This window comes from Sturnira hondurensis, unplaced genomic scaffold, assembly GCF_014824575.4.
Source record: "Sturnira hondurensis isolate 20B ecotype Veracruz unplaced genomic scaffold, ASM1482457v3 Scaffold0007036, whole genome shotgun sequence".
Taxonomy (NCBI): domain Eukaryota; kingdom Metazoa; phylum Chordata; class Mammalia; order Chiroptera; family Phyllostomidae; genus Sturnira; species Sturnira hondurensis.
The window spans coordinates 5,825,325-5,852,270 of NW_028079667.1; the positions used below are offsets into that span (position 1 = coordinate 5,825,325).

At 37.3% G+C, this 26,946-nt stretch overlaps 1 protein-coding gene and 1 long non-coding RNA gene across 4 annotated transcripts in view; both read left to right on the forward strand.

Annotated features, from left to right (window-relative positions):
- The window catches only part of ANKRD26 (ankyrin repeat domain 26), a 149,565-nt gene that overhangs the window by 111,389 nt on the left and 11,230 nt on the right, over positions 1–26,946 (forward strand). The window lies entirely within an intron of this gene.
- On the forward strand, positions 1,136–11,982 carry LOC118990417 (uncharacterized). The gene is made up of 3 exons (XR_005067221.1): positions 1,136–1,215; positions 4,202–4,362; positions 11,961–11,982. It is a non-coding gene; the product is annotated as an uncharacterized LOC118990417 (long non-coding RNA).

Sequence of the window (26,946 nt, forward strand, 5' to 3'; positions counted from 1 at the left end):
CCTCATCACAGAAACATGGGAAGCATAAAAACTACAAAATAAATTCAAGCAACTTAACACAGTTCAGGTAGTTCTTTCAATGAGCAGAATCTAGTTGACCCAGGATTTGAACATTTATTCACTGAATAAAGATTCATTCTATACTGGGCCCTGAACATTTTATATCTTAAATAGTTGTGGAAATTTCTCCTCAGTTCAGGCCTGCATCCTCTATTCTGCATTATTGCCTTCCAGGTCATCCTCCTCCATTTATTCGTATGCCACTCAAATTCATCACTATGACAGCATTGAGAGTGATGTATCTCAAATGCTAATGTGATCATGAGCCATTCTTTAAAATATATTAATGTCTAAGTCTCTTCAAATTACATATAAGGCTCTTGTAATTTGACTTCGTTAACTCCATCTCTAGCCCACTCGACTGTCCTTTCTTTTCTCTGGCATTGCTAAGCTGCTGGTGATGCCCCCTCACCAATCCCTGCATTTTAGACCTGATGGACCCTATGCACACTCTCTCCCTTCCCTGCTCTCTTCCCCTTTGATTCTGGCTAACCTCAGGGGATAAGCCTCAGCTCAGGCATCATCTCTAGAAAAGCCATTCCTGACACCTCTTATTTATGTTCTTCTGTAAACGACAATGCTAAGTCCTAAAAGATGAAATTTGTTAGAAAGTAGAGGAAAACATTTCAGATATGATGAAGGTAAACATGATAAAGGCATAAAAAGTGACAATGATTTTGGAAATCACGAATAATGTTGCAGGTGAAGCTTAAGGAGATGTTAAAAAGGTTTCATTGTGAGGTAGAAAATATGGTATGACTTTATATGTTTTAATCTTTTTACTTTTATTTTAGAAACAAAATTTCTAAATTTTGTTTTGTTTCTGATTGTTTTGTTCATTGGTGTTAGGTGAATGAATTTTTGAGGTTTCTGTGCCTTGAACTTTGTAATATCTAATATTTCCTGAATGCATTGTTGAAGATTTCGATAATTAGAAGTATTTCTTAAAGAAGTAAACATTCAGCTAAAGGTTAAGCTTAATTTAAACTCTCAATTGATAAAACATATTTTCTATTTTCATAAAGATTATAGCTTTAACTGTTCTAAGTAGTTCCATTTCGCTAATATACAGATTTGTCAGCAGAATTAGACTTAGAAGTGACACCAGAGGAAGAGCAAGAAATGCTTAATGGAAGTGAAAATAACCACCCACAGGTACATAAAATTTAAATTTAAGTTTCTGGTGTAATATTGTTTTCTTTTAATAATGTAACATAGTCCAACAAAGTTACCTTTCAAGCTAGTCTCTTAGAGTCAGTAGATCATAATTGAATACTTAGTTTTAACTAGTTATGAGACTTAGTTATTGTTAGAATCTATAGTAACTTATAGCTCAACTTTCTTTGTAATAGAGCCAAAAGAATCTCAAATTCTGTTCACTGCTTGCATTTTTATAACGTCTTTACATGAGAAAAAAGGTAGCATCAAGTACTGAATCATATCATTAAACAGTAAAAATAATGAACAATGTGACAATGATGACCTCTGGGTAGGAGTCATGTGAAAAGAGTAATCACAGTCAGTGGTTCAAAATCTGCATGTCGTATTGATACTCACTAATGCCAAAGTTAAAGCTTAATGCTACCTTGTGATCTCTGTGTAATTGAATTCAGGGTCTACATAGAGGGAGAGGATGGGGCCGTAAAGGATGGGGCAGGTAGAGGATGTGGCAGGTAATTTTCTTCCCAGCTTTATTTAATGGGATACAAATACACTATAAAAACGATAACAAACCAGACCTTGAGTTGTTTCCAACAAACATTAGAAGAGTTTTTATAAGGTTATAAAATCAAAAAGTAAAATACCCAGTACTTAAGTTTGAAATGAAAAACGACAATGAGTTTGATGTGTAGATGGTGGAAATATGAATGCAGATATTACTAATTGGAAATTAGGCATCAGAGGTACACCTCAGTCTTTGATGCAAAGAGCGTTCTTGATTTGTGGTTTGCCTGCTGCAATAAAGTGAAACATGTGCATCAAATAAGACAGGATATTTCTGCAGTTACAAAGAGTTATATGGAAACAAAACCAAAATCAAGATTGGTGCCATTACATGAAGATACTTGCTAATAACTGTAAAAGCGTGGAACGAGAAAAGCGTGAATGAGAAAATTTTGCCCTGGCTTGTGTGGCTTAGTGGATTGATTGCCACCTGTGAACCAGTTCAATTCTGGGTCAGGGCATAGGCCTGGGTTGCAGGCCAGGTCCCCAGTTGGGGGTTTGTGGGAAGCAAACGTTTGATGTGTCTTTTTGGACATCGATGTTTCTCTCTCTTTCTCCCTCTCTTCCCATCTCTCTAAAATAAATAAATAAAATCTTAAAAAGAAATTTTAATGGGAGTTTTTCTCTATTATATAATGACAAAACATCTGAAAGTTATCTAAAGAAGAATCTCAGCAGGAAATACAAAGTTTTAAGAATGAGGTAGATATGTTAAAATTAAGTTTTCTGGCTTTGGAAAAAGAAAAACAAACTTCAAAAAGAGGTAGAGGCTAACTTACTGCTACTTTTTAGTTTTTCTCTTATCATTTATCTGATCCATTGTTGTTTTTCACTTATGAAAAAAGTTTGTGTGTAAAATGAGTTTCTGTAAATTTGTAATTGAGTCTAGAAATTGATTATTTTGGCAATCCAAATAATAGTAGTTCAGGAAAACATTCTCATAATTTTTGTTCCTTATTCAACTTAAGTCTCTCTCTCAGTCTTCCATGTGAACTGGGACACTAATTTAGCTATGTACCGTGTGACCTGAATCTGAAAAAGCATAAAGGAAATTGCTTTTAAAATGTAATAAACAGTGGGGTTTGGGTTTTTTTTTAGTTTATTGGCTTCAATATAAATTGCCTTCCATAGTCAATTTATACGATGGGAAGGGAGCCATGACTGAGGGAAGGAACATGAACAAATATTCCCAGCTGAACTCATCTGTTATCGTAGGTCAGTGTGTGCAATCTTAAATGCTTTACTCAAAGCCCTGGAACTTAGGGTTCCAAAGTGACGGCTTTGAGATATTTTAAATAACAAACACATATACTTCCACATATGTTCAGTTTATCATTACTCTCAGAGGTTTTTGTACATTCAAACCTTTATATAATGTTGTTTAATAAAGTATGAAAATTTTGACATGTGTGACATTATCATATAGACAGCAAAACACCTTTACAAAAAATTCAGTATTTAAAGGAGAAAACTGAGTTTTGAGGCACACTGACTTTAAAAAACAGACAAAAGTTGAGATACTTTCCTTTAAAGGCAAGAGATGGATAAGCCCTTTGCCCAAACTAAAGCATTAAATTAATAGGCAAAAGTCACACTTTTAATTTATCTAATTAATTTGATGAATTGTTCTGTTCTTTTATCTGATTCAGCATTATAGAAGTGTGTCATCTCTTTTGGTGGCATAAAATGCTAGGTATTACATCTTTAGGAGCTTTGGACAGATCATTTAACCTTGGTTTTATTATCATTATCAGCAAATTACCTCTATACCTTATCCTCTAGCTATAAAATTTTATGGTTATTGAATGTGAAATTTAGGGAGCCCCACTCATTTTCCAGGATTGTACATTACCTAACAATTCATCACTTTCACTCTGTTCCGGTGATGTAGTAAAATTTGGTTCATATATTTTATGAATACTATCACTTTTTTTATAATTTCGGGGTCTAAAAGCAAAAATAATTGTACAAGTCAACATAAAAAAATATAGCTTATTGCAGAAAGAGGAAAGCTTCCTGTTTGTCACTGAAGCCCAGTGTCACGTCCTCCAAACCTGTCTGTGTCATGCAGAATCCAGGTGGGAAAGAGATGATGACAAATTTTATGCCCTTGTCCTTTTATTTGTGCATTTCTGCTGGACAAATGGAAGGGGGTAGAAGGGAGAGTGGGTGTGAATAGAGCCCAGAATTAAGAAAGCCCTTTTTGAGATCTTAGAAAATTCAGCTTTATTGAAACAGAAATGAAGCAGAATTTAGAATTTCAAAGACCTGTAATGATAAAATTAAAGTAAGCACAAAAATATTTTTACTGATTAAAGTCATGACAAACTAAGAGCCAAAATGATAAAATTAATGAAAACACAAAAGGTGTAATAAAGTGATAACATTGATCCTCAATACCAAACTGTCATTAAAGGTCGAAGGAGAGAAAAAGATGCACAGCAGTAGTGAAGTGGATGTAATAGAAAACGTGCACAATGCTGACGCTGACAACAGTGATGCATTAATTCAACAAAAGAAGAGCGAACGAACTGAGAAGCAGCCATTCCCTATTATAGGGGGTGAATATTCTGATGGGTAAGGTGACAGCAATATTTAACAATAGGTAATTATTATTTTCCTATGAAGCAAATTCTAATTTGAGCTCATATTCATGATAAACAAATTTAACATTTTTACTAGGGATGTTCAGCGTTGTCTGGTGATCAGAAAAATATAAGTTAACAAAAAATGACATACCATTTTATGAAGTCATAATAATAAATATTTAAAAATAACAACCGGCTTGGCAAATAAGAGAAAAAATGGCATTTTCATACACCATTGATAGATAAAATTGATAAATCTTTTTTGAATGGTAGTTATTAATAAATGGCATGTCTCGTAATTTCAAATGTGTAATTTCTTTATCTCAACAGCTGTACTTCTGGAACTAGATCCTGCAGGAAAGCATTCTAGGGACATTTATTATATCTCACTATGTGTATAAAACGTACACTAGGGCATTATATATAATATATGTAGTATAACATAAAGTTAAGGATATATTATATATATATATATATGCCTCAAGGACATTTACATAAATATGTTACATGCAGGGCAGGGCAAGAGTAGGTTTGCAGTTGTTCGTATGGAAAATATTAAGTGTAATTAATAAATAATAATACAAGACTAAATTCTTTTGTGTACTCACAACTGTAAACCTACTTTTTGCCCTCCCTGTAAATACATATGTTAAGGATATTTTTTATAGCATTGTATATCAAAAACTTGGAGGTAATCTAAATACCTATCTATAAGGAAATAAATTCTTAAACCCATAAACTAAAATGGTATGTAACCACTGGAAAAAATGAGATTAGTTCTATAGCATACTGATTATTTCATAATTGAAATATATTTAAAGCATTTTGTTTGATGTCATATCTGAAACAAATTTTTTAGAATATTTTTAATATCCACTGTGTTTCAAAAGGAAGTTATATGCTACACTGACACTCTACTTTGTTACTATCAAAATTGCGAGTTACTAGATTTTTCTGTTTTGTTCTTAATATGTGAGTGCTCAAATATTGGACCCCCAAGTTAATCTGAAAGCAAGGAGTTTCACATGACAATTTGTTCCATGTCTTATTTAAAAATTTCAGTCTATTGAGTAAAACATTAAAACACACCAACAGATCAATCCGTTAAAGCAGGGGGCACAGACCTCTGTAAAGAGCCAGATGGTCAATATTTCAGACTTTGCAGACTATCGGGTCTCTTTCACTCCAGTCTGAAATCTTCCCTAGACAGTAGGTGAAGGAACATGTGTAGCTGTGTGCCAACAGAACTTAGTTTACGAACAGGCGATGGGCTGGACTTGCAGGCAGTTATTTGCTGCCCCTGCACTATAAACCACAGTGCTGCTGATGTAGTGAATCTTTTTTCTAAAGTTTCCCTGCATACATGCCTTTATCCTCTCTTTTTTAAAGAGAATATATTTCAGTATGTACCACACCAAATTTTTCAGCAGTGACTTCATATTATATAATTTTTAAAAAATTCCATTTATAAAGAAAATTTTCTGTTTGCTTCCCCCTTTATTTCTGTTACAGAATTTTAATATAACTAGTTACTTTGTATATTTTAGTAATAGAAAATATTCTAAAATTGACTTCCATCAAGCAAAAAATCTTTGTGACCTTTTTAACTATAAGAAAAATGATAACCAGTTTATGTAACATCATTATACAGGGTGGGGAAAAGTAGGTTTACAGTTTGTGTGGAAAATAATACAATGATTAATAAATCATAATACAAGAATGAACTCTCTTTATTGTCCTGAGAACTGTAAACCTACTTTTGCCCCATTCTGTATGTCTAAAAAGTCTTCATGGGGTCTTTTATTTGTATAATTTGTATAATGTGTATTTATTATTCAACAAGTGGTCTGGCATGTTTGCAATTTAAAAACTTTTCTGTATTGCAAGAATACTGCATAATCACAATGAAAGGATTGAAAAACTATCACTAAACAAGAAAATTAGACCATCCACGATCGTGCCCATTTAGCTGCGAAGTTCTTAAAAGCTGTCTGGACTCCCTGATTCTAATTTCCCACTCTAGCAAGTTTTAGTCCCTTCTCTCCTCCATAATAGTTTTTCTGAAGGTTACTACTGGTTTTTCACTCTAATAAAACTAGATATAATTTCTTAGACCTCGTTTGACATAATCTGTCAACAATATTTGACCCAGTGGGAAACTCTCTTCAGAATACTTTCCTCATTTGTTTTTCAGAACTTAGTTTTCAGGGTGGGAAGCACACTTTCCTGGTTCCCTGCTGCCTGTCTAGTCCATGCATCTCAGTCTGTTTTACTTGTTTCTCCCCATGCCCCATCTTTCATACTTCCAAGTGTTTCAGGACTCAGTCCTTGATCTGTTTTTCCCATGACTTTTACTGCCCTGTGTATGCTAATCCCCAAATTTGTATTTCCAGCCCACATATCATATCTCTCCTTAATTCCAGCCCTGTATATCAGACTGTCTACTTGAGATCTCTTTTTGGATAACTCTTGGCTATTTCAGACTTAAGATGTCCAAAATTGAACTGCTGATACTGTTTTCTCACACCTGCCCTTCACACAGTCTTTCTATTTGGGTCAATGACAACCCTTCAATTGCTGTGCCAAAAATGTGGTGTTTCTCTAAGGTATAAAAGCTTCTCTTGCCCTGGCTAGCGTAACTCAGTGGATTGAGCGCGACCCTGCGAACCAGACAATCACGGTTCGATTCCCAGTCAGGGCACATGCCTGGGTTGCAGGCCAGTTCCCAGCAGGGGACACACCAGAGGCAACCATACATTGATGTTTCTCTCGCTCTTTCCTTCCCTTCCCCTCTAAAGATAAATAAATAAAATCTTTAAAAAAAATGCTTCTCTTATACCTTACATCTAATCTGTCAGCAAAACTTGCAGGTTACCTTCAAAATGTATCCAGAAGCATCTCCCAGACCCAAGCCACTATGATCTGCTGTTTAGGTTAGTGTAATAGACAACTAATTGGTTTCCTTCCTTCCTTCCTTCCTTCCTTCCTTCCTTCCTTCCATCTTTCCTTCCTTCCTTCCTTCCTCCCTCCCTCCTTCCCTCCCCTCTCTCTCTCCTTTCCTCCCTCCCCCTCTCCTTCCTTTGTTTCTTTCCACCCCCCCTTTTAGTCTTTTCTCAATTCTAAAAACAGTGGACCTATTAAAAGATGAGTCAGACAATGTCATTCCTCTACTGAGAACCTTCTAATTGCCTCCCATTTCACTCAGAGGACATGCCAAAGTTCTTCATAATACCTACAAGGTCTTACATAATCTCTTCATCTTAGATCTCTGTTTCTGACTTGAACTTGTATTTTCTATCCTTTTTGTTCTGTTCCAGCCAGACTGAATTTCTCACTATTCCTAAATGCTGCAGGCATACATGTGTACTTGTTGTTGATTCAATCTGGAATGCATTTCCCTCAGATATACAGATGGTATGCTTTTTTCATTCTTTTAGTTCTTTATTTAACAGCCTCTTTCTTAGCAAGACCTATCTTGGCCAGCTTATTATTTTACTGACCTTCTCTCCACACAACACATTAAAATTTTATTTATCTCCTCTAACATGCTGTATATTTTTCCTATGTAGTTTATTATTATTGTGCATGTACATCACTCTCATGACTAGGGTTTTTGTGTATCACTGCCATAGCCTCAGTGCCTAGAAAAGGGCCTAGCATGCAGTACTACGCAAATATTGACTGAGTGGATGGAATTTCACCTATGTGTGTTGTCTTAAACACTGTGCGGCTCCCAGGGAAATTAGAAATAAATTTGATGTGGAATCATTGTGACAATTTTACCTACCAATTATGTGCATTTTAAATATTCTTTTTGGCTCTAATAAGCTCTATTTTCTCCATGAACACTTTTTCATTTAGGGAGAGAAGCCCAATATTGTGCTTACTCACCATTTTTATTATTCATATTTATAGTAGTATTAGTTATGGTAAAATGGATCAAAGGAATAGCAAACTGCATTTATATTTTATTATGAAGCAGAAAATATAGTGGTGGTAATTTATTCTAGGGCTTTAAAAAATTTTTGCCAAAGGTTAATGAACTCTCAATATCTGACATAAAAAGATAAAGTTGGTATTTGTTGTTCATTATACTGGGAAAGCCATGCTGGTCAGGCACAGTCTTTTCTGACAGAGTGGACTGCTCCTGCTTTACAGGGTTTCTGGACAAGTGGGGTTGAAGGACCAGTGGACTTTCAGAGGCTTAAGAGGGTTGACATCATCTGAAGCAGTGTGGTTATTCTGGTGAGGTAGGTGTTGATTGGCTGGCACGCTGAGGCCTGTTTATTCAAATAAGGTTGTCCCTGAATGGCTTTTTTCAGAAGGAAGTGGTCCACAGTGATTGGTGAGTGAGGCCTTGGTCAGTGACCAATTAAACACGATTAAAACTGGTTCTGGTGGCTTCTTGTTACCATGGCTACTTGTTAGTCTTTTCCTAAGTCTGAGGCAACTAACCGAATGTTTTCAGTGTCAGAGTTGCCTTCCATCAACTATGTTCATAATCAAGATTATCTCATATTCTATAATTATAGACTTATGTTTGAAGTTTGCATCAAGAGAAATTATGTAATAATTGCTCTCATAAAGACCCCTCCTTTTTAGATGCTCATTGTTAAGCAGAAGAGTTATTTCATAATTATATTTTTAAAAATATTGTTAGTTTTGTTTTTGTACAGTTTTTTTGTTTGTTGTATAACTTGTATACAACTTAGTTTGTGTGTTGTACAACTTTTAGTTTTTGTTTGCTTAGATTCAATTGTTGATAGATATGTATTTTTGCCATTTTCTTGTTAATCATTGGATCTTCTTTTTCTTAACTGAGTCCCTTTAACATTTCATATAATAATGGTTTGGTGATGATGAACTCCTTTAGTTTACTATTTTCTTGTCTGGGAAGCTCTTTGCCCTTCAATTCTAGATTTGTTGGGTAGAGTGATCTTGGATGTAGGTCCCTGCTTTTCATGACTTCAAATATTTCTTGCCAGTCCTTTCTAGCCTGCAAAGTTTCTTTTGAAAAATCAGCTGACAGTCATATAAGAACTCCCCTGTAGATAAGTAACTTTTTTTTCTTTTGCTGCTTTTAACATCCTTTCTTTATTGTTAAGCTTTGGCATTTTAATTATATGTCTTGGGAGGAGCCTCTTTGCATTCATCTTGTTTGGAACCCTGTGCTTCCTGGACTTGCATGTCTATTTTCTTCACCAAATTAGGGAATTTTTCTTTCATTATTTTTTCAAATAGATTTCCAGTTTCTTGCTCTTTCTTTTCCTCTTCTGCTACCTTACGCTAGGAATGTTGGACCTCTCAAGTTGTCCCAGAGGGATAACTGTCCTCATCTTTTCTCTTATTCTCATTGGTAGTTTTTTGTCTCCTTATGTTCCAAATCATTGATTTGACTCTTGGCTTCATCCACTCTACTGTTGTTTCTCTGTAAATTGTTCTTTATTTGTTAGTGTATCTTTTGTTTCTAAATGAATCTTTTTATGCTGTTGAGGTCCTCACTAAGTTCCTTGAGCAATCCTTACCAGCAACACTGGAAATCCTTATTACTAACAGTGTTTTGAACTCTGCATATAAAAAATTCCTTACCTCCATTTTGTTTAGCTCTTTTCTGGAATTTTGATCTGTTCTTTCATTTGCGCCATGTTTCTTTGTGTCCTCATTTTGGCAGCCTCCCTCTGTTTGTTTCTGTGTCTTAGCTAGAGCTGCTTTGACTCCGTGTCTTGGTAGTGTGGCCTAATGCAATATGTGTCCTGTGGAGTCCACTGGCACAGCCCCTCCTGTCACCCAAGTTGGGTACTCGAGATTCGTGCTTCATGTAGGCTGAGTACACCATCCTTTTGTACTTGAGTCTTGGTCGCTGTTGGCAGATCAATGGGAGGGATTGACACAGGCCAGTCAGCTGCAAGTATTGGCTGTGACCACTTGCCACCAATCTCCACACTTTGTGGAGGATCAGCTGCACAGGGGCAGGGTGGTTGTCCTCCGATGTGGTCTGTAGCTGTCCAACGGGGTGTGCTGGCCCTGGGGTTCCTTGGGTGGTGCAGGCCAAGGACAGCCCTCACCTGTGTTTTGCCCAGGGCAGCCCTGCCTGAGCTCTAAAGCAATCTGAGATGACTGCTATTTGTGCTAAACTTAGAGATTCCTAGGCAGAGCCAAGCTGTGGATCTGGACTGGCTACTGGTTCTTAGTGCAGACCTTGGGGCTCACTGAGGCCATCTATTGTTTGTTTGAGAGGATTTAGGAAGTTGTGCAGCATGAGCTAAGACCAGCCATTCATATGGAAAAGCAGCTTTGACTGGGGGGGCCCATAAGTTGGGTGGGACAGAGTCTCTGGGGGATCTGCAGGATGGGTCAAACAGCAATGGAAAACATTGCTGGCCCATAATAAATGGGTTAATTTATGTAACAAAAAAAAATACAGGTTAATGGAGTCTCAGATATGGTACCAGCTTGCTGGCTCTGTGGCTCTGTGCTAGGGAAGGTTCAGAAAAGACACAATGGCTTCTGCTTACCTTGATGCCAGACACTTCCTTTTCTCCCAATATGTCACTGGTGGTACCTTTGAAGCTGCTACCTTGGTGCTGGAGCTTAGAAGGAGTGAGTCTGAGTAGGTGAGTCCATGTGTGAGTTCTTTAAGAGGAACTGTTTGGGGCTCCAATAGTTTTTTCCACCAACTCAATGGCTGCTGGTTTTTGCAGCCAGGAGTTTGGGATTTAACTTCCTGTCCCTGGAACCCTGTGGTAGGGGATCCTGGTGTGGGGCTGGGACTCCTCACTCCTGAAATACCCCTCCAAAATTTTTATTCACCACACATGGGTAAGGGACAGTCTGTTCTGTGTCTGCACCCCTCCTACCAAAGTGGATGGATGTGGTTTCCTTAATTCCGTGGTTGTCAGACTTCCATTCACCTTGATTTCCAATGGTTCTGAGTAATGGCTGTTGTATAATTTAGTTGTAATTTTGATGTGGTTGTGTGAAGAAGCAAGCCGTGTCTGCCTGTGCCACCATTTTCCCCATTCTTGAAACACATGTTTGAAGCCAGATTTCCTGGGTTTGAATTCTGAATCTGCTATTGACTACCTCTGTAGATTCTGGCAAGTTACTTAGCTTTTCTATGCCCCATTTTCTTTCTTTGTCAAGTATCTAATACATTGCCTACCCCCAAGATTTCTTGCANTGTTTTGAAGCCAGATTTCCTGGGTTTGAATTCTGAATCTGCTATTGACTACCTCTGTAGATTCTAGCAAGTTACTTAGCTTTTCTATGCCCCATTTTCTTTCTTTGTCAAGTATCTAATACATTGCCTACCCCCAAGATTTCTTGCAAGGATTACAATGCTCCTAATACATGTAAAATGCTCACAAAAATGCTCACTAGTTGCATAGTAAGTCCTCAAAAAGCTAGTATCATGACTATTATAAGAGGGATTCCTTCATATAAGGGTTTAAGTAATACTTTCCAACTAGATCTTAGTGCAGACATAAGACTATGAACCTTATATTACATAAGAAACAATAGGTTTAGATATTCTGTGTATCTTAAGTATCCTAAAAATTTACCAGAAAAGAATTGTTTTCTTTTTAGATCTACAGAGAAAACACCTTATAAAGAGAAAACATTCAGTGAAGAGAACAAGGTATTGTAAAAAATAAACTATCCAAAACATTATTTGTGGTAAAAATTGTAGTAGATATAGTGAAACAACAGGAAATCTTCCTTTGTTATAGAAACGTGTACTTTTTAAGGTAATTTAGAAATATTATTGATAAAGATATCTTTTTTTATAAAAATCAGTTCTTTTAAGGATACTTATATTTTTGCTTTTACAAAAAGGTGGATATTTGTCACCTCTATATACTTAATATATTTTATCAACATTTTGAAAACCAGTATTATTTATTTGTAGATCAAACAGAAATTTAGTTCCTTGGATGACCTTGATGATGTAACTCAGTCATCTGAAACATTTTCAGAACACTGTGAGTTACCTTACTCCAACTGTAAGAATCTCATGTTGCTAATTGAACAACTTGGCATGGATTGTAAAGGTAGGACCACTGTCTAAATATAAAGCATTTTTATGCATACTGTAGTAATATATGTACAACTTGTGTAGTATTGAACCATTAGAGCACAGACGTGTTGTATAACTGTTTATCTAAGGAATATGTTTGATATTTCTATAAAGTGAGAGCCATTGTCTGCCTTCAGCCAAAGAGCTATGATAATTTCCACTTTACTTTTCTCAGTGTGAATGGCAATACCGTTCACCTAATGTGTCCATTGACTCTGTTTCTCTCCAGTGCTTTCGCCCAAGGTCAGGTTATGAAGATTCCCCCCCAGGGTACTGAAATAACCTCATAACTGTTTTTCATGCCATTTCACCTCCTGGTACTTGGATGTACAAGTGTATTATATATATTTTAAAAAATTGAGATCTCATTGTGTTTAATTTTTAAGTATATTTTATTGATTATGCTATTACAGTTGTCCGATCTTTTTCTCCCCTTTATTCCCTTCCACCCTTCCTCCCCTTTCCCACCAACATTCCCCTGCACTTAGTTCATGTCAGTGGGTCATACATGTATGTTCTTTGGCTTTTCCATTTCCTATACTATTCTTAACCTACCCCTGTCTATTTTGTAGCTACCATTTATGCCTCTTATTCCCTGTACCTTCCCCCCAGTCTCTCTCCTCACACCCACTGATAACCCTCCATGTGGTCTCCATTTTTGTGATTCTGTTCCTGTCTTAGTTGTTTGCTTTGTTTGTTTTTTTTTTTAAGGTTCAGTTGTTGATCATTGTGACTTTGTTGTCATTTTACTGTTCATAGTTTGGATCTTCTTCTTTTTCTTAGATAAGTCCCTTTAATGTTTTATAGAATAAGGGCTTGGTGATGCTGAACCCCTTTAACTTGACCTTTCTGGGAAGCATTTTGTCTGTGCTTCCATTCTAAATGAAAGCTTTGCTGGATAGAGCAATCTTGGATGTACCGGTAGGTCCTTGCCTTTCATGACTTCAAATACTTCTTTCCAGCCCCTTCTTGCCTGCAAAGTTTCCTTTGAGAAATCAGCTGGTAGTTATGGAAGTCCTTTGTAGGTAACTGTCTCCTGTTTCTCTTGCTGCTTTTAAGAATTTTTCCCTTATCTTTAACCTTGGGTAATTTAATCATGATGCGCCGTGGTGTGTGCTTCCTTGGGTACAACTTCTTTGCGACTCTCTGAGCTTCCTGGACTTCCTGGAAGTCTATTTCCTTTGCCAGACTGGGGAAGTTCTCCTTCATTATTTGTTCAAATAAGTTTTCAGTGTTTGCTCTTGTTCTTCTCCTTCTGGCACCCCTGTGATTTGGATGGTGTAATGCTTAAAGTTGCCCTAGAGATTCCTAAGCCTCTCCCCACTTTTTTGAACTCTTGTTTCTTCATTCTGTTCCAGTTGAAAGTTTGTTTATTCCTTCTCATTGATTTGAGTCCTGATTTCTTTCCTTTTAATCATTGGTTCCCTGTACATTTTTCATTATTTCACTTTGCATGGCCTTCACTTTTTCCTCTGTTTTGCTATCATACTCACCCATTTCTGTGAGCATCCTGATTAATGTTTTGAGTTCTGCATCTGACAGGTTGGCTATCTCCTCATCACTTAGTTGTATTTTTTGGAGCTTTGATCAGTTCTTTGATTTGGCTCCTATTTCTTTGTCTCAGTGTACCCATTATGATATAAGGGGCAGAGCCTCAGATATTTTCCAGGGTGTGGCATCCCACATGGCTGCATTGTGGCACTGTAGGTGGGGGAGTGGTCACAGAATAATGCCTCTTGATTGGCTCTCAGCTGGCTTTGAGTCACTTACCCCTTTACTCCAAGCAAATTGGGCCCTTCTGGTGCTGATTCCTGTGTGGGTCGGTTTGTATATGTTCTAGGACCCTGTGAGTTTCTCCAACAAACTCTCCTGTGAGGCTGGGAGTTTTTCCCACCACCACAACTCCCATAGGTTTTTCCACCCAAAAGTTTTGAGGCTTTATTTCCCCGTGCTTAAACCCTGGGTTGTGTGGTCTGTCTCACTCCCCAGTTGTTCCTCCTGGTTTACCCACATGCAAATGTGGGATGGCCAGCTGCTGCCTTGCCCACCTGGTCCTCCAGCCACTGCCTTGTTTCAAGTCCTCTCTGCCCCAGCTGCCCATCTCCACTCCTCCTACCAGTCTGGATAAATGTGTCTTCTTTAACTGCTTGGTTGTCAGACTTCCATACATTTTGATTTTCTGGCAGTTCTGGTTAGTTTTTGTTTTTAAATTGGTTTTTGTCCTCCTTTCGGTTGTGTGAGGAGGCAAAGTATTGTACCTACATATGCCTCCATCTGGGCCAGCAGTCCCAGATCTCATTGTGTTTAAAACTAAGCCTTTACTTCTCATTGCTCTAAGTTTAAAGGCCACAATATCCTCTAGCTTCATTTTGTATCATTTTATATCCTCTTTCCATCTGTGTTACAGCCACTGTCTTATATTTTTTTCCTGTAATAGTGCTTTATTTCCAACAGCTTGGTTAGGTAAACTGTACAGACATATGAAGTGTATAGCTTGATAGTTTTGATGTGTGTGTACACATACGAACTCATCTCCACAATCCAGCTAGTTAGCATATCCATCACCCCTAAAAGTTTCCTCATACTTTTTTGTATCCCTTGTGAAGAGACTGCTGAGTTGGGTTTTTTGTGTGTGTGCCATTTTCCATTCCCAGCAGCACTGCATGAGAATTCCATTTCCTCCATATTTTCACTAACATTTAGTATTGTCAGTTTTTAAATCTTAGCCATTCTGATGGGGATGTGTATACCCACCGTGCAACCAACTGAGCCATGACACTGGCCAGCGCCCTTTTTCTTTCTGATGAAATCCAGTATAGTCATTTGTTCTTTTATGGATTCTTCTTTTGTTGTTCATGTCAAAGAATTTTTGCCTAGCATAGGGCCACAAAATTTTCTTTTAAGTTTTCCTTTAGAAGTTTTATAGTTTTAGGTCTAGTGTTTAGATGTGGTTCATTTTGTGTTCTCTTTTACACGTGAAGCAAGGTGTGGATTCAAGTTCGTTTCTTTGCATATGTGTATCTAATTGTTCCAGCACCGTCTGTTGAAAGGGCTGTATTTTCTCTACTTCATGCCACTGTGCCCTTGTCAAAATCAGTTCACCACATGTGTGTAGATTTATTTCTGCACTCTGTTCTGTCCCGTTGATGTATCTGGCCATCCTTACATCAGTTTGAGGTGTTTTAATTACTGTAGGTTTATAAAAGTCCTTGAAATCAGATAATGTCAGTCCTCCAGTTGTGCCCTTTTTCATTATTATTTTGCTATTAGAGATTACTTTGTATTTCCACGTGAATGTTAAATCAGCTTATCAATTTTTTAAAAAATCCTGCTAACATCCTCAAAACTAGATTTAGATCATGTTGAATCCACAGATTAATGTTGTGAAAAATTAATTTTTTTAACAGTGTCAAATTTTTAACCCCTGATCAAAGTTTGTCTACATTTATACAGGACATCTTTAATTTTTCCTTTGTAATATTTTAATGTATAGGTCTTACTATCTTAATGAGGTTACCCATAAGTATTTCTTATTTCTTAACACAATGGTAAATAATATATCTTAAATTTTAATCTCGGATTGCTCACTGCTAACATACATAAATACAGTTGACTTTTGTATATTGATTTTGTATCCTTCAACTTTGCTAAATTCATTTATTAGTTCTAGTAGCTTTTGGGCAGAGTCTATCAGATTTTCTACATAACCAAATGTTGTCAAACTTTCTTAAACTACTATAATACTAAAGATAGTAAATATTTAAGACTTGTGGCCAATAACATTCTCCATCACAACTAATTAGCTCTGCCACTGTAACATGAGAGTAGCCACAGACAATATGTAAAGTATTGGACATGACTGTATTTCAGTAACTTTTTACTTACTGAAACTAGCAACCTGGCCCACAGCTTGGAGTTTGCTAGCTCCTCTTTATATGATCGTGTTGTCTGCTAATAGAGACAAGTTTACTTCTTCCTTCCGTATACAATGCCTTTTGTTTCTTTATCTTGCCTAATTACACTGGCCAGAAATTCCAATACAGTGCTGAGTAGACGGAGAAAAGTGGTCATTCCCGTCTTGTTCCTGATTCTTTAGGGCGAGAATTCACCTTTTAACCCTTATCTATGATGTTAACTGTAGAGTTCTCATAGATCTTTTCTTTAATCATATTAATGAAATTTCCTCATACTCTTAGTTTGCTGAAAGTGGCTTTTTATTTTGTTCACTTATAGTTGTCTCACATTTTTCCCCGTTGCTCTCTCCTGCCCTACCCCACCTGCTCCTTTTTTAACCGGGAATCGGTGTTAAATTTTGTCCGGTGCCTTTTTTCCTAGTGACATGATTATCGTATGTAGTTTATTAATATGGTAAGTAACAGTCGATTTTTTTACTTTTAAAAACTAACAGCCTTATTGAGATTTAATTTATATAGCATACAGTTCATCAATTTAAAGAGTGGAATTCAATGATTTTTAAGTGTTTTCACAGAGTTGTACAATATCACCACAGTTGATGTAAAAATATTTTCATCACCTGCTAAGGAAACCCTGTAGCCATTTATAAGTACTTTTAATGATAAATTTAGGACTATACAGCTCAGAAGAAAAACATTTTTTCTCACTTGGTAGAAAGCTGGATTAAGTCCTACAGTTCTGGTTTGAAAAAGTCTTTCTTAAAACAGAAACAAACTTTGTTTGCTGTAGTCTTGGAATGGATATTTAGCTAAATTTGACTTTGCCAGTGGTAAATCGGTCACACTGGGATTCACAAATATATCCATCTAGTTGTACTCTCAGTGAAATGGTCAACAAAATTAGTAGACTTTCCGGATGGAATGAATGTGAATTACGTTAGAAACATATGAGGTAACTAAAGATTCATCCCCCAACTTCCGCTAGAAAAATTGTCTATACTGTGAGTATAGAGCTTGTATTTATCTTTTAATAAAAGGCGTGTTTTTGGAGCTGATGTGGAAAGATCTTTTTTCATTAAATTTATTGGGGTAACATTGGTTAGTATCATGTAAATTTCAGGTGTGCAGTGTTATAATATGACCCCTGTGTACTGTATTGTGTGCTTCCCACTCGAAGTCTGTTCTCCTTTCCTCCGTGTGTACTCATTCCCCTTTACCCTGACTCATTTTTGAATGTTAAACAGAGCCCGAATTCCCCATCTGGTTAGGAGGACAAGTTGTCTTTTTGATGTATTGTTGCATTTGATTTCTAATGTTTTATTTAGAATTTTTACCTCCATGCTCATGACATAGCTTTCTTTCTTTGTCTGGTTTTGGTTTCAGGGTTTTAGAGAATGAGTTGAGACACATTTCTGCTCTTCATTGTTTGAGAGAATCTGTGTAGGATTGGTATTATATTTTTCTAAAATGTTTTGTAGGATTCACTGGTATAGCCATTTAGGCCTGAAATTTTCTCTTTTTGGAAAGGTCTTTAACTAGGACTTTGGATTCTCTTATAGATATAGGGCTGTTTGGCTTATTATTCATTCTTTCTTGTTTGAATTTTGGTAATTTGTACCAAGGAACAGACCCACTGCATCTGAATTGTCAAGTTTATTTACATAAGTTTTATAATATTACTCTGTTATTTTCTTTTTATATATATATATATAGTTTATTGATTATACCATTACAGTTGTTCTATTCCCCCCCTTCATTCCCCTCCACCCGCACACTCCCTCCCCCACCATTCTCCCCCCCTTAGTTTATAACCACGTGTCTCAAGTTCTTTAGATTCTATATTTCCCCGACTATCCTCGCCCTCCCCCCTATCTATTTTCTACCTACCCTCTATGCTATTTTCTGTGCCTTCTCCCCCCTTCTCCTCCTCCCACCCCCCTGTTTCTAACCCTCCATGTGTTCTTCATTTCTATGGTTCCACTCCTGATCTAGCTGTCCTCTTGGTTTGCTTTTGTTTTAGGTGTGGTTGTTAATAACTGTGTGTTTGCTGTCCTTTCACTGTTAATATTTTTCATCTTCTTTTTCTTATATAAGTCCCTTTAGCATTTCATATAATAAGGGCTTGGTGATGATGAACTCCTTGAACTTGACCTTATCTGAGAAGCACTTTATCTGTCCTTCCATTCTAAATGAAAGTTTTGCTGGATAAAGCAATCTTGGCTGTAGGTCTTTGGATTTCATGACTTGGAATACTTCTTTCCAGCCCCTTCTTGCCTGTAAGGTCTCTTTTGAGAAATCCGCTGACAGTCTGATGGGTACTCCTTTGTAGGTGACTGTCCCCTTATCCCTTGCTGCTTCTAGGATTCTCTCCTTCATTTTGGTCTTGGCTAATGTAATTATGATGTGCCTTGGTGTGTTCCTTCTTGGGTCCAACTTCTTTGGGACTCTCTGAGCTTCCTGGATTTCCTGGAAGTCTATTTCCTTTGCCAGACTGGGGAAGTTCTCCTTTATTATTTGTTCAAATAAGTTTTCCACTCGTGGCTGTTTCTTTCCCCCTTCTGGTACCCCTATAATTCGGATGTTGGAACATTTAAAGATGTCCTGGAGGTTCCTAAGCCTCTCCTCATTTTTTTGAATTCTCATTTCTTCATTCCTTTCTGGTGGGATGTTTTGTTCTTCCTTCTGGTCCATTCCATTGATTTGAGTCCCAGTTTCCTTTCCATCACTATTGGTTTCCTGGACATCTCCCTTCATTTCAATTAGTTTAGCCTTCATATATTCCTCTAATTTGTGACTATAATCAACCAGTTCTGTGAGCATCCTGATAAACAGTGTCTTGAATTGTGCTTCTGAGAGGCTGGCAATTTCTCGGTCACTGAGAGTTATTGGCTCTGGGACTTTGAGTTCTTCTTGCGCCATCTTTTGGGCTGTTCGTGCCTGTTCCGTAGCTGGATCGAAGCCCTAAAGTGTTCATTAGAGCAGGGCAACTCAGTTGCTGGGTTGTGATGTTGTATGTGGGGGCAGGGTCAAAGAGGGACAATGGCTTCCTGTCTGCCGCCTGCCTCTGCAGCCCCCACCGGCGCCGCAGCCACCACCGTCACCAGGGCCCGAGTGTTTCGTCCCACTGCACGCGAGTGTGCCACCGCCTCAGCCCTCCACCCCTGGGTTCGCCCCCTGGGGCCTGTGTGGTCCGTCTCACTGTGAGCGAATGTGCGACCGCGGTCAGTCTGCCCCACACCCCCACTGGTTCCGGGCTGCCTGCTCGCCTAGGTCGGGGGATCTGTCCTGCCGGACCCTGCTCCGCTGCTGGCTCCGTCCCTCTTACCGTCCCTATCGAACGGTTCGTAGTTGTCGGACTTCTGTATAATTCAATTTTCTGGTCTTTGGGTGTGTCTTTGTTCTCCAAACCTTTGTTGTATCCAAACTTGGTTGTGGAAGAAGGCACAGTGTTTCCACCTGTGCCTGTATCTTGGTGGAAGTCCTACTCTGTTATTTTCTATAAAATCTACAATAATGTCACATTACTTATTTCTAATTTTGGTAATTTGTGCCTTCTCCTTTTTTTCTAATTGGCCTGACTAGAGGTTTATTACTTTTATTGATTCTCAGAAAGCACTTGTTTCATTGGTTTTTCTCTATTCTTTTTTTAAAATTTTCTCTCTAGTTGATTTTGTCTTTGATATTTATTATTTCTTCTTTTTTGGTTACTCTAGGTTTAATTTGTTCTTCCATTTCTAGTTTCTTAATATGGAAGCTAAAGTCATTGATTTCAGACCTTTCTTCTTTTTTAATACAGATATTTAGTGCTGTAAATTTTACCTTTAAGTACTACTGTAGCAGCATTCTACAAGGCCCAGTGTACTAGTTTTCATTTACATTCAGTCTAAAATACTTTTCTGATATCTTTTTCCATTACCTCTTTGACCCAGAGGTTATTTAGATGTACGCTACTGAGTCTCCAAATACTTGAATATTTTCCAGAGATATTTTTGGTTTTCATTGCCAGTTTGAGATTTTTGTTGGTAGCACGCATACTTTATATGACTTAAATCCTTTTCACTGACTCTTTATTAAGGTGTATTTTATGACCCAGAATGTAGTCTTTTCTGGTAAGTGTTTCATAGGTACTTGAAAAGTGGAGTGGTGTTCAAGTCTGCTCTAACCTGGATAATTTTCTGCCCACTTATTCTGTCTTTATTGAGTGAGTGGTATTAAAATCTCAGATTGTAATTGTAAATTTGTCCATTTTTCTTTGCAGTTCTATCCATTTTTACTTCATGTATCTTGAAACTGTTAAGTACATGATCATTTAGGATTATTTTGTTCCTTATTACTTTATCATTATTCATTGATCTTGCTAATGATACTATGTTTTGCTCTGAAATCAACTTTGTTAAGATAGACACTTACTTCAGCCTTCTTTTGCCTGGTGTTAGTGTCTTATATCTTATTTCTGTGCTTTTAAAAAAATTGTGTCTTCATGTTTGAAGTGCATTTCTTACAGATGGAATGTAGTTGTGTCTTGGTTTTTTATCCAGTTGGACAATCTGTCTTTTATTTGAGGTTTTAGACAATTTTTGTTTAATGCGATTATGAATATAGTAGATTTGAATCTGTCGTTCGTGCTGTTTGAGTTCTTTTTGTCCCATCTGTCTTCATTCCTGTTTTCATCTCTTTCTGTCTTCTTTTAGACTAATCAAGTAATTTTTATGACTTAGTTGTATTTCTGTTTTTGGCTTATTTGCATAACCCTTGCTATTTTAGTGGCTGGTTTAGGGTTGCTTTGTGATAAATGACCTTAAATCATCACAGTCTACCTTTGAGTAATATTATAGGGTATCATATATAATCTAAGAAAATTATAGTAATTTACTTCCATTTCTTCTCTATTAACCAGATCTGTCCTAGATCTGTGGGATTGTATTTTTCATTGACTTTAAAAAGTGAGTGGTCATTGTTTCTTCAAATATTTTCTGCCTGTACCTTCTCCTTTTTTAGGGATTATACGTTAGCCATTTAGGTTTTCTCACAATTCACTAATTAGAATGTACTAATCTTGTATTTTGTGATGTCTGATATGCAGTTATTCCCATCCAGGGTATTTTTCATGTCTGACATTGTTTGTAATTTGCATCTTTATAGTGCAATTCGATTTTTTTAAATAGCTTTCATGCCTCTACTCATCTTTTGAGCTTTATTTGTAATTTAGTTAAGTTCGTTATAAAGAGTTTGGTCCTTTCTGGTCTTGCTCTTACAATATTAGATGAAACCAGAGCAGTGCTCTGCCAAGGGCAAGTTACTCTCCACTACTGAGGCAAGACCTTTCTGCCCACTCTGTTCATTAGCCTATGACTTATGGGTTTTTTCAGCCTGGCTAATGGGAATAGATACCATTGTGCTGTGTGAGCACCAGGTACTGCTTCCTCTACTCTTCTCAGATGTTTGTTTTCCCTAGTCTGTGATGATTTCCCCCTGTGTCTGCACTGTCATTACTCAGCTGAGTACCCTCTGCAGACCTACCTCCAGGGTTCTTCTTCTGTTCTGCTCCCTCTGCTCAAGGGCCCCAACCTGTGATCTCCACCCGCCTTAGTTTCACCACACCCTCAGTTTCATCACCTAACTCTTGGAGTCTGGTGGACTCTACCTCAGTTCCTTCTCCCTGTGTTGTGGCCTGGAGGTTCTCTAAAGGCAGTAAGCTGGAACATTCATTAAGCTCACTTCATTTGTTTCAGGAATCATTGCCCTTCACTGCCTCAAGTTTTTTGTCTTGAAAATAATTTTTAAATGTATTTCTTCTGTTTTGTTTTTGCTTGTTTCAGATAGGAAGTTAGATCAGTACCTACTATTCCCTCTATGCAGGTTGCATAGAACTTCAGCACATGCTGTAGGGTGTCTACAGTGCTCTCCTTCCCCCTCGTCTAACGTCCTCCTGCTCATCTTGCATTTGTCCCTGTAGCCATCTCTTCTTCAGGGAAATCTTCCTTGGGCCTGGTCAAGACTGAGTTCTGTTGCATGATCATAGAACTCTGTTTACTTAGAGTATCTACCTGAATTTATAATTGTTATTTAATTTGTCTTTTTCCTCTGATAGACTTTAAAGTAAACAAGAGCCAGGGATCTTGTCTGTTTTATTTGCTGAGCTTAGTATAATGCCTTCCACATTGTACGTATTTGATATATGTTTATTCAATGTATGAATGAGTGTGAAAATGCACAGTCTGTAGACACACAAAGTATTCATCCTTTTCTATTTTTGTTTTCTTTCTGATGCAGATCCTGTTAGCTTACTGAAAATCCAGGATGCACTTCTTTCCTATGAAAGATTAATAGAACTTAAGAAAAATCACTGTGAAATACTTACAGGAAAAATTAAGAAAATGGAAAATAGGATTAGCGAACTACAAAAAGAGCTATCAGAAACAAAAGAAATGAAATCGCAGTTAGAGCATGAAAAAGTGGAATGGGAACAAGAACTCTGCAACTTGAGGTATTGAGTAATTTGTTTTTAAAGAAGTATTTAAATACTTCTATTTTTACATACTCTGTATATGTAGGAAAAATTTTTAATTGCCTTATTACCATCTAAGGTTTTACAGGGAAGAATATTTCTTTACTATAATGGAGTATGACATTTTTAGAATAATATAACAGTTTTTAACAGTGCATACCTCTAGTAATAAGTTAATGTATATTTTTCAAATCATCATTTGAATGACCGTATAGAAGTCCACCAAATGGAAGCCTCATTGTTTATTTAACAAATTGAATTTTGGTAGTTTTCCATTATTGTTTATTATAATTAATGCTGCCAGAAATGTCTATTATATAAGTCAGTTTCTACATTTTGATTATGTTTTCTGAATGAATTCTTTAATAGAATAGTATTTGGTTAAATGTAACCACTTTAAAAAAAGGATGTTTGGTTCATATTCCTAAATTAGGTACAAGATAGTTCATATCAATTAACATTCCCACTAACAGAGTATGAAATGGTCATTTTTCCTGAGACAGAAAAAAAATTTTAAAGAACGAATACAGTTTTAGTTTTAATATATGTGTGGAATGGAAGTGGTGTCTGACTGGTTTATTCAGCACCTTTCTTACACATGGATAAAACTAACTAAAAGGTCTGTACTGAAAGCACATATTACTCTCTATTGTTGACTTAATTAATATTCTGTCTCGTGGATTTTAAAGTGATTTATAAAATAGTAATGAAAAAATACGTTGAAAAAGTTGTGAAGGAAGAAACATAAGAAGTGTAGTGCAGCAGATATCAGACTCCCTAGACTGGGCTGGGATCACAGTGGCCAGCAGACGCAGCTGTGTGAAACGGTTCCGCAGACGCTGTCGGACATGCAAATCACTTTTAGGGCTACCTGTGATTTTTTATGAAACTGAAAGTTTATTTCTAGTGAATTTATAAACTTGTTTATAAATAACTACTTCTCTTTCTAATTAGTAACTAAATGATGTGATGTTCTAATGGAGGAGTAATTATGATTGTGCAAAAAAGGATAATTTCAAGTCTGCCTTTACTGAATAATTTCAGAATTTCTTTTCTGCAGTATTTACCACAGTTACTATTGACTAAAACATACTAAGGGACAAAGGTTTCTAATTGCTGCCCCTAAGATATATATATAAAGACATATATATAAAGATATATATATATGAAGAGATTAAAGTGAGAAATAAAAACAGGAGACCTAGCAAAGAAAAAATATTCAAAAACATAAGAATTTCATTAGGATAATAAACCAACATATGTGGAACCAGATCATAAAATGAACATTTAAGTTTCTAATGAATTAAATTTGAAGATAAGTATATTTAACTGCAGGTTTACATTAAAAGAAGAAAAAGAGAAGAGAAGAAATGTGGATGTGTTATATGAGAAAATAAGGGAGCAGTTAAGGAAAAAAGAAGAGCAATACATAAAAGTAGTTGAAATGAACCAACAACTTGAAACCACCCTTAGAACACTAGACATGGACTTGAAGATTGTGAAAAAGAATTTAAATCAGGTAAATTTATCTTTTGTAAAAATGTCTTATTTCTCTTTCTGTGTGTGTGAGTGTGTGTGTGTCTAAGCAATGGCTGAGCTTCCCTTTGGGGAGACAGAGTTTTGCCTTTTTTAAAAGAAATTCAGTTACTGTTTAAATTCAGTATTATTTTGTGTTAGTTTCAGGTGCAGAGCACAGTGGTTAGACAATCGTGTACTTTACAAAGTGTTCCTCTGGTATTTCCAGTCCCCACCTGGCACTGTACACCGTATATGATATTTTCGACTGTATTCCCTATGCTGTACTTTACATCACCTTGATATTTTGTGACTAATTTGTACTTTTCTTTTTTTCATTGTTTTTACTGTTGACACTATTACAGGTGTCCCATTTTCCCACACTTTGCCCATGTCAACCCAGTCCTCGTCTCCCCTTCGCTCAGGCCATCACCACGCTGTTGTCTGTGTCCATGGGTCATGCATACATGTTCTTTGGCTAATCCCTTCACCTTCTTTCATCCAGTCTCTCCCATCTTTCCTCTGACCTGACAGCTGTCAATCTGTTCCGTGTATCCATGCCTCTGTTTCTATTTTGTTCATCAGTTTATTTTGCTCATTAGTTTCCACGTGTAACTGAAATAATATGGTACTTGTCTTTCTCTGACTGGCTTTTTCACTTAGCGTAATACTCTCTAGGTCTTTCCTTGCTGTCACAAAGGTAAGATTTTCTCCTCTTTTATGGCCAAATAGTATTCCATTGTGTAAATGTACCACTCATCAATTAATGGGCACTCGGGCTGTTTCCAAATCTAAGTTATTGTAAATAATGCTGCAGTGAACATGGAGGTGCATATGTTCTTTCAAATCAGTGTTTCAGGGGTTTTTTTGGGGGGGATATATTCTCAGAAGTGGGATTGCTGGGTCAAAAGATAGTGCCATTTTTAATGTTTTGTGGAAACTCAATACTGCTTTCCACAATGGCTGCCCCAGCCTGCATTCCCACCAAAGTGCATGAAGGTTCCATTTCCTCCAGATCTTCAGCAGCACTTGTTGTTTGGGGATTTATTGGTGATAGTCATTCTGTCAGGTGTGAGATGATACCTCATTGTGGTTTTGATTTTTTTTTCTGGTGATTAGTGATATCGAGCATTTTTTCATATATCAATTTGTATGCTATAGAGAAACATTGTGTAACATAAAGATGAGATGGTTTTACCTTTTCGTACAAGCAGGATTGAAGTAAGGAAGATGAAAAATTGTATCTAATAGTGCCAGAGGACACTATATTTGTCTTACTAGTGAGATTTAAAATGATTTCATAATGTTCTCTGTTTCCTCACTGAGGAGGCAAGGAAAACTCAGCCCTAACCATGGACAGCTTCTCCACGGCCCTTGGCTGCTCCCTTTGAGTTTGCGGTTTCCTCCTTTTTATCAGAAATGGCTGGAGACTTCCACCAAGATGGAGGCATAGGTGGAAACACTGTGCCTTCTCTCACAATCAAGTTTAAAGACAACAAAGTTTTAGTAACACAAACACAACCAAAACACAGAAAATTGAACTATACGGATGTCCGACAACAACGAAACATTCAGCCAGACTGGTAAGAGGGGCGGAGCCAGCAGGGGAAGGGGTCGGGCAGGAAAGATTTCCTGACCCAGGCGCGCAGGCAGCCATGGACCGGATCCCAGGTGTGGGGTAGCAACAGGCGGGCCCAGTGAGGGCACAAAGGGGCAGGCTGACCACAGTCACACATTCGTGCGCAGAAAAATCAGCGAAGGAGTGAGTAGTGAGACAGACTGAGCAGGCCCCAGCAGTGGGAAGCAGCAGAGGGGACCACCATTACCCTTCTTGGACCTGGTCCCCACATACAGCATCACAACCCAGCAACTGGGTTGCCCTGCCCTGGTGAACACCTAGGGCTCTGCTCCTCATATGTAACAGGCACGAACAGACCAAAATATGGCTCAAGAATTCAAAGCCCCAGAGCTGATAACTCTGAGTGACCAAGAAATAGCCAACCTCTCAGATACACAGTTCAAAATACTGGTGATCAGGATGCTCACAGAACTGGTCAATTTTAGTCACAAATTACAGGAACAAATGAAGGCTAAACTAATATAAATGAAGGGAAATGCACAGGAAACCAATAGTGATGGAAAGGAAACTGGGACTCAAATGAAGGCAGTGGACCAGAAGGAAGAAAAAAATGACCAAACAGAAAAGAATGAAGAAACAAGAATTCAAAAAAATGAGGAGAGGCTTAGGAACCTCCAGGACATCTTTAAACGTTCCAACATCCGAATTATAGGGGTACCAGAAGGGGAAGAGGAACAGCCATGAGTGGAAAACTTATTTGAACAAATAATAAAGGAGAACTTCCCCAATCTGGCAAAGGAAATAGACTTCCAGGAAATCCAGGAAGCTCACAGAGTCCCATAGAAGTTGAACCCAAGAAGGAACACACCAAGGCACATCATAATTACATTAGCCAAGATTAAAATGAAGGAGAGAATCCTAGAAGCAGCAAGGGATAAGGGAACAGTCACCTACAAAGGAGTACCCATCAGACAGTCAGC